Below are 9,898 nucleotides of genomic sequence, written 5' to 3' on the forward strand. Positions count from 1 at the left end.
CACTGCGGATCTCAGAATATTGAATTCCTTACAAGTTCTGAAATGTTTTATTGCAAGCATCTAGCTCCAACAACCATTCCACATTCAAAGTCTGTTAATTCCCACCATGTGGCCATATTCACATTGGAAACCTTTTCAAGTGAATCATCTGAGTACAAATGACAGCTCTGCCAATGAACTGCCCTCTTATAACTTGTGAATGCAGTACATCCATTTGTATATATATGTGAATATTGCTATCCCATGACTTTTGTCACCTTAGTGCAATTCCATTGCCTAATGTTTTCAGAGGCAGACTTCAATTAATGATGCTTCAGATTTTTTGGGGGACTGGTCCATAAGAGTGTACATTGCTATTTTAGAAAATGCATCAGAATTGCTTAATGTCCAAGCAAATAATGAGACCTCACTGAATAATATTTTATCAGAGAGTAAATGGAGAAGACCTGTTTGCTTGTCAGTTGTTTAGAAAGTGTACATAAACAAAAAAGAAGGTTCAGCCATTGGTAGAGTATTTGTTACATCTGGTTGTCTCATTGTACTTCAAAATATGCACCAACTTAAAATATTGACTCTGTATGCAATTCCCAGTTTCATCTTTTGCAGCCCCGTCATTACATATTTGTTATTCTCATTTCATTATTAGCTGTAATTCTAATAAATTAGGAATTCAGAATATGCAAAAATGTAGTTTTTATTATGCATATTAAACCTTGCAGTTCACTCTTTCTTGTGGCTTGTAAGCATTGGTCACTTTTCTTGTTGAGTACATTAGATTTCATTATTCCTGTGAATGAAGGAATATTATTGTTCCAAAATGTTAATAAGACAACCTATGTTATCAGGTATTTCAATATTGCAAGGAGAAAACAGCTTACTCATTTCAGTCAGAGTTGATAATTGCAAATGCATCGGAGTCTGATCGTGGTGAATATAAATGTGTTGCTTGTACACCCAGTCCAAGCAGTTGCTTGGATACAATTTTAACTTTCACAGTGAAAGGTAAGTTATTTCCTTTTCACTTTATGTAATTTATTATAGTGCTGAACAGAGTATTCTAATACAGCATGAAAGTGAACATTGATTAGGAGAGGTTGTGTGTTTGCTTACAATGGGAGCAGATTTAAAAGTTAAGGTAACAATTGTGTTTTCTGTAATGGTGATTAAAAGCATGAGACCTGAGCTTTTATGGATATATTTCACTGGCACAGTACTCATTACTCTCCAATGTAGTCTCTAGGCTTACTGAAACCATAACAACAAGGTAACAGTTCCATGGTTACAACAAGATAATATTCTAATCAGAATGATTCCTGTGTCAGTTCCATATGGCTAACTAGATGTAGAACATAAATTTTGATTGTGAATTGCCCACTACCCAGATACTACTTCAGTGATGTGTTGTCTCCTTCTTCTTCTTTTTCATTACCTTCGTCCCATATCGGCACTGGATTTGCATGGTTATTAATGGATTTGGAATGATTACTTTAAGAGGCCTCCCCCCATGAACCATGGACCTTGCCATTGGTGGGAAGGCTTGCGTGCCTCAACGATACAGATAGCCGTACCGTAGGTGCAACCACAATGGAGGGGTATCTGTTGAGAGGCCAGACAAACGTGTGGTTCCTGAAGAGGGGCAGCAGCCTTTTCAGTAGTTGCAGGGGCAACAGTCTGAATGATAGACTGATCTGGCCTTGTAACACTAGCCAAAATGGCCTTGCTGTTCTGGTACTGCGAATGGTTGAAAGCAAGGGGAAACTATGGCCGTAATTTTTCCCAAGGGCATGCAGCTTTACTGTATGATTAAATGATGATGGTGTCCTCTTGGGTAAAATATTCCGGAGGTAAAATAGTCCCCCATTCGGTTCTCCGGGTGGGGACTACTCAGGAGGACGTTGTTATCAGCAGAAAGAAAACTGGCATTCTACGGATCGGAGTGTGGAACGTCAGATCCCTTAATCGGGCAGGTAGGTTAGCAAATTTAAAAAGAGAAATGGATAGGTTACAGTTAGATATAGTGGGAATTAGTGAAGTTCGGTGGCAGGAGGAACAAGACTTTTGGTCAGGCGAATACAGGGTTATAAATACAAAATCAAATAGGGGTAATGCAGGAGTAGGTTTAATAACGAATAAAAAAGATAGGAGTACAGGTAAGCTACTACAAACAGCATAGTGAATGCATTATTGTGGCCAAGATAGACACGAAGCCCACGCCTACTACAGTAGTACAAGTTTATATGCCAACTAGCTCTGCAGATGACGAAGAAATTGATGAAATGTATGATGCGATAAAAGAAATTATTCAGGTAGTGAAGGGAGATGAAAATTTAATAGTCATGGGTGACTGGAATTCAAGAGTAGGAAAAGAGAGAGAAGGAAACATAGTAGGTGAATATGGATTGGGGCTAAGAAATGAAAGAGGAAGCTGCCTAGTAGAATTTTGCGCAGAGCATAACTTAATCACAGCTAACACTTTGTTTAAGAATCATCAAAGAAGGTTGTATACATGGAAGAACACTGGATGTACTAAAATGTATCAGATAGATTATATAATGATAAGACAGAGATTCAGGAACCAGGTTTTAAATTGTAAGACATTTCCAGGGGCAGATGTGGACTCTGACCACAATCTATTGGTTATGAACTGTAGATTAAAACTGAAGACACTGCAAAAAGGTGGGAATTTAAGGAGATGGGACCTGGATAAACTGACTAAACCAGAGGTTGTACAGAGTTTCAGGGAGAGCATAAGGGAACAATTGACAGGAATGGGGGAAAGAAATACATTAGAAGAAGAATGGGTAGCTTTGAGAGATGAAGTAGTGAAGGCAGCAGAGGATCTAGTAGGTAAAAAGACGAGGGCTAGTAGAAACCCTTGGGTAACAGAAGAAATATTGAATTTAATTGATGAAAAGAGAAAATATAAAAATGCAGTAAATGAAGCAGGCAAAAAGGAATACAAACGTCTCAAAAATGATATCGACAGGAAGTGCAGAATGGCTAAGCAGGGATGGCTAGAGGACAAATGTAAGTATGTAGAGGCTTATCTCACGAGGGGTAAGATAGATACTGCATACAGGAAAATTAAAGAGACCTTTGGAGAAAGGAGAACCACTTGCACGAATATCAAGAGCTTTGATGAAAACCCAGTTCAAAGCAAAGAAGGGAAAGCAGAAAGGTGGAAGGGGTATATAGAGGGTCTATACAAGGGCGATGTACTTGAGGACAATATTATGGAAATGGAAGTGGATGTAGATGAAGATGAAATGAGAGATGATACTGCATGAAGAGTTTGACAGAGCACTGGAAGATCTGAGTCAAAACAAGGCCCCCGGAGTAGACAACATTCCATTAGAACTACTGAAAGCCTTGGGAGAGCCAGTCCTGACAAAACTCTACCATCTGGTCAGCAAGATGTATGAGAAAGGCGAAATACCCTCAGACTTCAAGAAGAATATAATAAGACACTTCCTGGCAGATTAAAACTGTGTGCCCGACCGAGACTCGAACTCGGGACCTTTGCCTTTCGCGGGCAAGTGCTCTACCAACTGAGCTACCGAAGCACGACTCACGCCCGGTACTCACAGCTTTACTTCTGCCCGTATCTCGTCTCCTACCTTCCAAACTTTACAGAAGCTCTCCTGCAAAACTTGCAGAACTAGCACTCCTGAAAGAAAGGATATTGCGGAGACATGGCTTAGCCACAGCCTGGGGGATGTTTCCAGAATGAGATTTTCACTCTGCAGCGGAGTGTGCGCTGATATGAAACTTCCTGGCAGATTAAAACTGTGTGCCCGACCGAGACTCGAACTCGGGACCTTTGCCTTTCGCTGTGAGTACCGGTCGTGAGTCGTGCTTCGGTAGCTCAGTTGGTAGAGCACTTGCCCGCGAAAGGCAAGGGTCCCGAGTTCGAGTCTCGGTCGGGCACACAGTTTTAATCTGCCAGGAAGTTTCATATCAGCGCACACTCCACTGCAGAGTGAAAATCTCATTCTGGAAACATCCCCCAGGCTGTGGCTAAGCCATGTCTCCGCAATATCCTTTCTTTCAGGAGTGCTAGTTCTGCAAGTTTCGCAGGAGAGCTTCTGTAAAGTTTGGAAGGTAGGAGACGAGATACTGGCAGAAGTAAAGCTGTGAGTACCAGTCGTGAGTCGTGCTTCGGTAGCTCAGTTGGTAGAGCACTTGCCCGCGAAAGGCTAAGGTCCCGAGTTCGAGTCTCGGTCGGGCACACAGTTTTAATCTGCCAGGAAGTTTCATATCAGCGCACACTCCGCTGCAGAGTGAAAATCTCATTCTGGAAACATCCCCCAGGCTGTGGCTAAGCCATGTCTCCGCAATATCCTTTCTTTCAGGAGTGCTAGTTCTGCAAGTTTCGCAGGAGAGCTTCTGTAAAGTTTGGAAGGTAGGAGACGAGATACTGGCAGAAGTAAAGCTGTGAGTACCGGTCGTGAGTCGTGCTTCGGTAGCTCAGTTGGTAGAGCACTTGCCCACGAAAGGCAAAGGTCCCGAGTTCGAGTCTCGGTCGGGCACACAGTTTTAATCTGCCAGGAAGTTTCATATCAGCGCACACTCAGCTGCAGAGTGAAAATCTCATTCAAGAATATAATAATTCCATCCCAAAGAAAGCAGTTGTTGACAGATGTCAAAATTACCGAACTATCAGTTTAATAAGTCACGGCTGCAAAATACTAACGCAAATTCTTTACAGACGAATGGAAAAACTTGTAGAAGCCGACCTCGGGGAAGATCAGTTTGGATTCCGTAGAACACGTGAGGCAATACTGACCCTACAACTTATCTTAGAAGAAAGATTAAGGAAAGGCAAACCTATGTTTCTAACATTTGTAGACTTAGAGAAAGCTTTTGACAATGTTGATTGGAACACTCTCTTTCAAATTCTGAAGGTGGCAGGGGTAAAATACAGGGAGCAAAAGGCTATTTTCAATTTGTACAGAAACCAGATGGCAGTTATAAGAGTTGAAGGGCCTGAAAGGGAAGCAGTGGTTGGGAGGGGAGTGAGACAGGGTTGTAGCCTGTCCCCGATGTTATTCAATCTGTATATTGAGCAAGCAGTGAAGGAAACAAAAGAAAAATTCAGATCAGGTATTAAAGTCCATGGTGAAGAAATAAAAACATTGAGGTTCACCGATGGCATTGTAATTCTGTCAGAGACAGCAAAGGACTTGGAAGAGCAGTTGAACGGAATGGACAGTGTCTTGAAAGGAGGATATAAGATGAACATCAACAAAAGCAAAATGAGGATAATGGAATGTAGTCAAATTAAGTCAGGAGATGCTGAGGGAATTAGATTAGGAAATGAGACACTTAAAGTAGTAAAGGAGTTTTGCTATTTCGGGAGCAAAATAACTGATGATGGTCGAAGTAGAGAGGATATAAAATGTAGACTGGCAATGGCAAGGAAAGCGTTTCTGAAGAAGAAAAATTTGTTAACATCGAGTATAGATTTAAATGTCAGGAAGTCATTTCTGAAAGTATTTGTATGGAGTGTAGCCATGTATGGAAGTGAAACGTGGATGATAAAATAGTTTAGAAAAGAAGAGAATAGAAGCCTTCGAAATGTGGTGCTACAGAAGAATGCTTAAGATTAGATGGGTAGATCAAATAACTAATGAGGAGGTATTGAATAGAAATGGGGAGAAGAGGAGTTTGTGGCACAACTTGACTAGAAGAAGGGATCAGTTGGTAGGACATGTTATGAGACATCAAGGGATCACCAGTTTAGTATTGGAGGGCAGTGTGGAGGGTAAAAATCATAGAGGGAGACCAAGAGATGAATACACTAAGCAGATTCACAAGGATGTAGGCTGCAGTAGGTACTGGGCGATGAAGAAGCTTGCACAGGATAGAGTAGCATGGAGAGCTGCATCAAACCAGTCTCAGGACTGAAGACCACAACAACAACAACAATTTAAGAGGTGTCTTGGTGCCCTTCCTGTTGAAAAACAACAAAAACACAACTAACCAACTTATGGCCTCAGGTACCCAAGTATTTATAACATCATAACGGTTACAATTTGCTTATGTGTTGTTGAAATTATAGTCTGAAAAATTTACAATTACAAATGTTCATATTAATTAATTAAATCACACTGTGATGTACATATTGAAATATGGAATCATATATCTAAAAATAAAGATGATGTGACTTACCAAATGAAAGTGCTGGCAGGTCTACAGACACACAAACAAACACAAACATACACACAAAATTCAAGCTTTCGCAACAAACTGTTGCCTCATCAGGAAAGAGGGAAGGAGAGGGAAAGACGAAAGGATGTGGGTTTTAAGGGAGAGGGTAAGGAGTCATTCCAATCCCGGGAGCGGAAAGACTTACCTTAGGGGGAAAAAAGGACAAGGTAAGTCTTTCCGCTCCCGGGATTGGAATGAATCCTTACCCTCTCCCTTAAAACCCACATCCTTTCGTCTTTCCCTCTCCTTCCCTCTTTCCTGATGAGGCAACAGTCTGTTGCGAAAGCTTGAATTTTGTGTGTATGTTTGTGTTTGTTTGTGTGTCTGTCGACCTGCCAGCACTTTCATTTGGTAAGTCACATCATCTTTATTTTTAGATATATTTTTCCTACGTGGAATGTTTCCCTCTATTATAACCATATAGAAATATGGAATCAGATGGATTGCTCAAAACAGTAACATATTCAAGAATTATATCTCAAATTTATAAATAGTCAATGCTAACATTAAGTGATCATTAGGTTTTTGACTAATTAATTGATTAAAGTATGATCAGAATTTCTGACATTTTCTGTGTATTATATAATTATGTGAGTTTGACTGGTAGTTATATTTCATCACATATTATGTGTGAATTAAAAAACACAGTAGTATTCATGTGATTGACAAAATAAATTATTTTAAAGTAGATAAAAATAATTATGTTGCACGGCGTATATTTGTAGCAAATTTATGAGTAAATTACATAAATGAATAAGCAGAGACAAGAATTTTAGCTTTTGTGTAATGAGGGAAAATGTGGATCAGGATGCTTATATGTGATATTTTTCATTTCAGTGTAGTTCTTCTTGGTTTGCCACATTACACACCTTTCCAGAATCTCCTCTATGTTGGGGAGAGGGGGGGGGGGGGGTACAGATTAAACAACTGCATGCTCATTTAATGAAAAGTCACTCCAGTTGCTAATAAGAACTTTATTAAGCCTACAACCAGACTGAAGCCTTTATATCTTCACATTAGAAAGGGTTCGCTACACCACAGTTTTTGAGTCCACTTGAAAATGGCTTGATATAAAGGCTGAAATTGGTCATGCACTTAATAAAGTTCTTGTTAGGAACTGGAGTGGCTGCTCATTAATTGTGCATGAGAATTTGCTAGAACATGCATTCAACAGAGCAATAAAGCATAAGAATTTCTTGTGCGTAAACAATTTGTTACAAGAATTACTATGAGAGCTGATGTTTGTGATGGGTCTAATGAATGCTTACTATTTTGTGCTGAATCTCAAAAAAGGTACCATGAAATAAACCTTCACACACAATAAATAGATTGCTGAATGCTTTACCTGTAGTACAGTAGAAAATTATTAATTAGGTAATAAAATAATTTTTGACCTCATCGTAGTAAAATTTCTTCTACAAACAATTACATAACACATTAAATCCTTCAAACAACATTATGTAAAATAGCTCATATTTTTACCACAACACTCATGTTACTACAAAACTGGAAAAAGACTTCAAATTATTACTACAGTAATGAATCACCTAACATTTATCTGAAACATCTCTAGTGTTCAAAGCACAAAAACATATAAAGTGTGAATGTTTCTTTGAAGGTCCTCACAAAGGAAATTCTCAATAAATGTTCAAATTAATTGGCGTTTGCCACACAGCTGGTAAAAATATAGTTTTTTAGTTTTAGTGTTACACTATAACATCTGAAGCAGATCTTGTGTCTTTGTATAATATGGAGTCATTTGACTGGCAGCTACTGCTGTACAGTCATTAATTGGAATTCATTTTGGTACCTCCTGGCCACTGACAGGTACCATGTGGAACACCCTAGGTTAACAGCTTCCCCAAGCAGCATAAGTACACCCCAGATTTGTAACTCTAACCTTCATCACTGCACTTGGGGTATTATTCCTGTGGTGGTCTCATGGATGTTTACTTGGGTTTTGATGCATATGGCATGACTTAAGCCCAGTAAAATTGTAACATTTTTCAACCTTAACTTTTCGTTGCCTCCTCACCCTCCAAAAAGAAATCACCCTTCCGCACTCACATGTGTGCATATCTGTCTCTGTCTGTCTGTCTGTCTGTGTGTGTGTGTGTGTGTGTGTGTGTGTGTGTGTGTGTTGGGGATGGGAGTGGGGGTTTATAGTTCTTTGCAGAATTATTTTATCCTTTAAGTTTCATAATTTTCATGATATAGTAACATGCACCTCTGCCAAAAAGTTAATCTATTGTTTCTTGTTTGTACAGAAAATCCAGATTCTGTAAAAAAACCAGCCACTGATGAGACCAATTTGCAACATGTGAAAATTTGTGAGAATGTGACGATAGAGTGAATAATTACCGTATGCACCTCAACAAAGGTTGCTTTGAAATGAATAGTGCCAAATGAGATGAGCAATATTTTAATTCTTTTCTAGTTACTTCATTGTGCCTTTAATCCATGGAGAGGGACTTGAGTAGATACAAATGGTGTATTGACTGTTTATAAATTTATAGTGATGAAAGTGTTTTGATGTAATACAGTGTTTTGATATTTTGTACCTGTACTTGATTTCCTAACAAACAGAGTGAACATATCACTGTAGAAGAAACAGAGATAGAGCCTCCAGTGAGCTGTGGGCACCATTTAACAACAGGAAGAAGACAATTAAAAATATTTAATGCAAAATTGGAAGACACAGAAAACTACACTTGTATAGTGCTAGACCATGCAAGAAATACCAATAGTGAAATTATATATTCAAAAATTTTTAGTGAATAAATATGCTGATATGTATTTTATCTACTTTCTCAGTACATTATCAGCATCACAACTGTTAAAATTCATTGTAGCTTGAAGTGTGAGCTGTGGTTTTTATTTTAGGTACATTTAGATTGTGAACACTGAATCAGTGAAGGGCTAAGATATAACTGTTCCATCTCCATTACATGCTGTTTCAAAGCATTATCTGCACATAATTAAGCTTTGATTTTAGGTCTCTCATCACAATAGGTAGCTATTCATGACATAACAAAATTAAGTGTTTCATATGGGCATAATTTATACAAAATAAAGTACCTCTGTTGTGCACATTAGGAAGATTTTATACAGTTATTAGAGATTTGTTTCCCAGTGACCATTAAGCCTCTGCCCACGTTTATTGGTAATCAGATAAATCAGAGTGTGAATTTGTCTCCCCTCCCCACTCCATTTGTCCCACCCTTTTATGTATTATCATTTGTTAGTTACTACAACATTTTACGTTTGTTATTTTTTGTTTCTTTGTTTTACACTGTCAGCTAAACTCAACCATGACACTACTGTTTCAATTTCTTTTATAGAGACTATACATGATGGTTATTACATCTGATTCCTTGTTTTATTACTATTTAATGATTAAATATCATTCAAAACCTAGAGCTGAAATATATCTACAGTAACAAGTGGTGGCTTGTAGATGAAGCTCTTAAATAAACCGTGAAGTTCTTTTTTCACTTTTAGGATATGGGTTTTTAAGTTTATACAAACCATTTATTACCACCACATTTATAAATTATAATAGTAATAGAAACAAAAGACCAGCACAGTGTCTTCTGCATAAACAGTACTTCTCCATGAACACACAAAAATACTTCTGCATTACTCAACTAGCAAAACGTACAACATCAAGAAGACAAAACCCCAGACA

The 9,898-nt window shown here is 38.5% G+C and overlaps 1 long non-coding RNA gene across 1 annotated transcript; it reads left to right on the top strand.

The window, feature by feature from the left end:
• The first annotated feature begins 858 nt into the window (after positions 1 to 858).
• On the top strand, positions 859 to 8,898 carry LOC126198834 (uncharacterized). The gene is made up of 2 exons (XR_007540105.1): positions 859 to 1,002; positions 8,478 to 8,898. It is a non-coding gene; the product is annotated as an uncharacterized LOC126198834 (long non-coding RNA).
• Positions 8,899 to 9,898: the final 1,000 nt, after the last annotated feature.

The sequence above is a fragment of the Schistocerca nitens genome, chromosome 8 (assembly GCF_023898315.1).
Source record: "Schistocerca nitens isolate TAMUIC-IGC-003100 chromosome 8, iqSchNite1.1, whole genome shotgun sequence".
Taxonomy (NCBI): Eukaryota; Metazoa; Arthropoda; class Insecta; order Orthoptera; family Acrididae; genus Schistocerca; species Schistocerca nitens.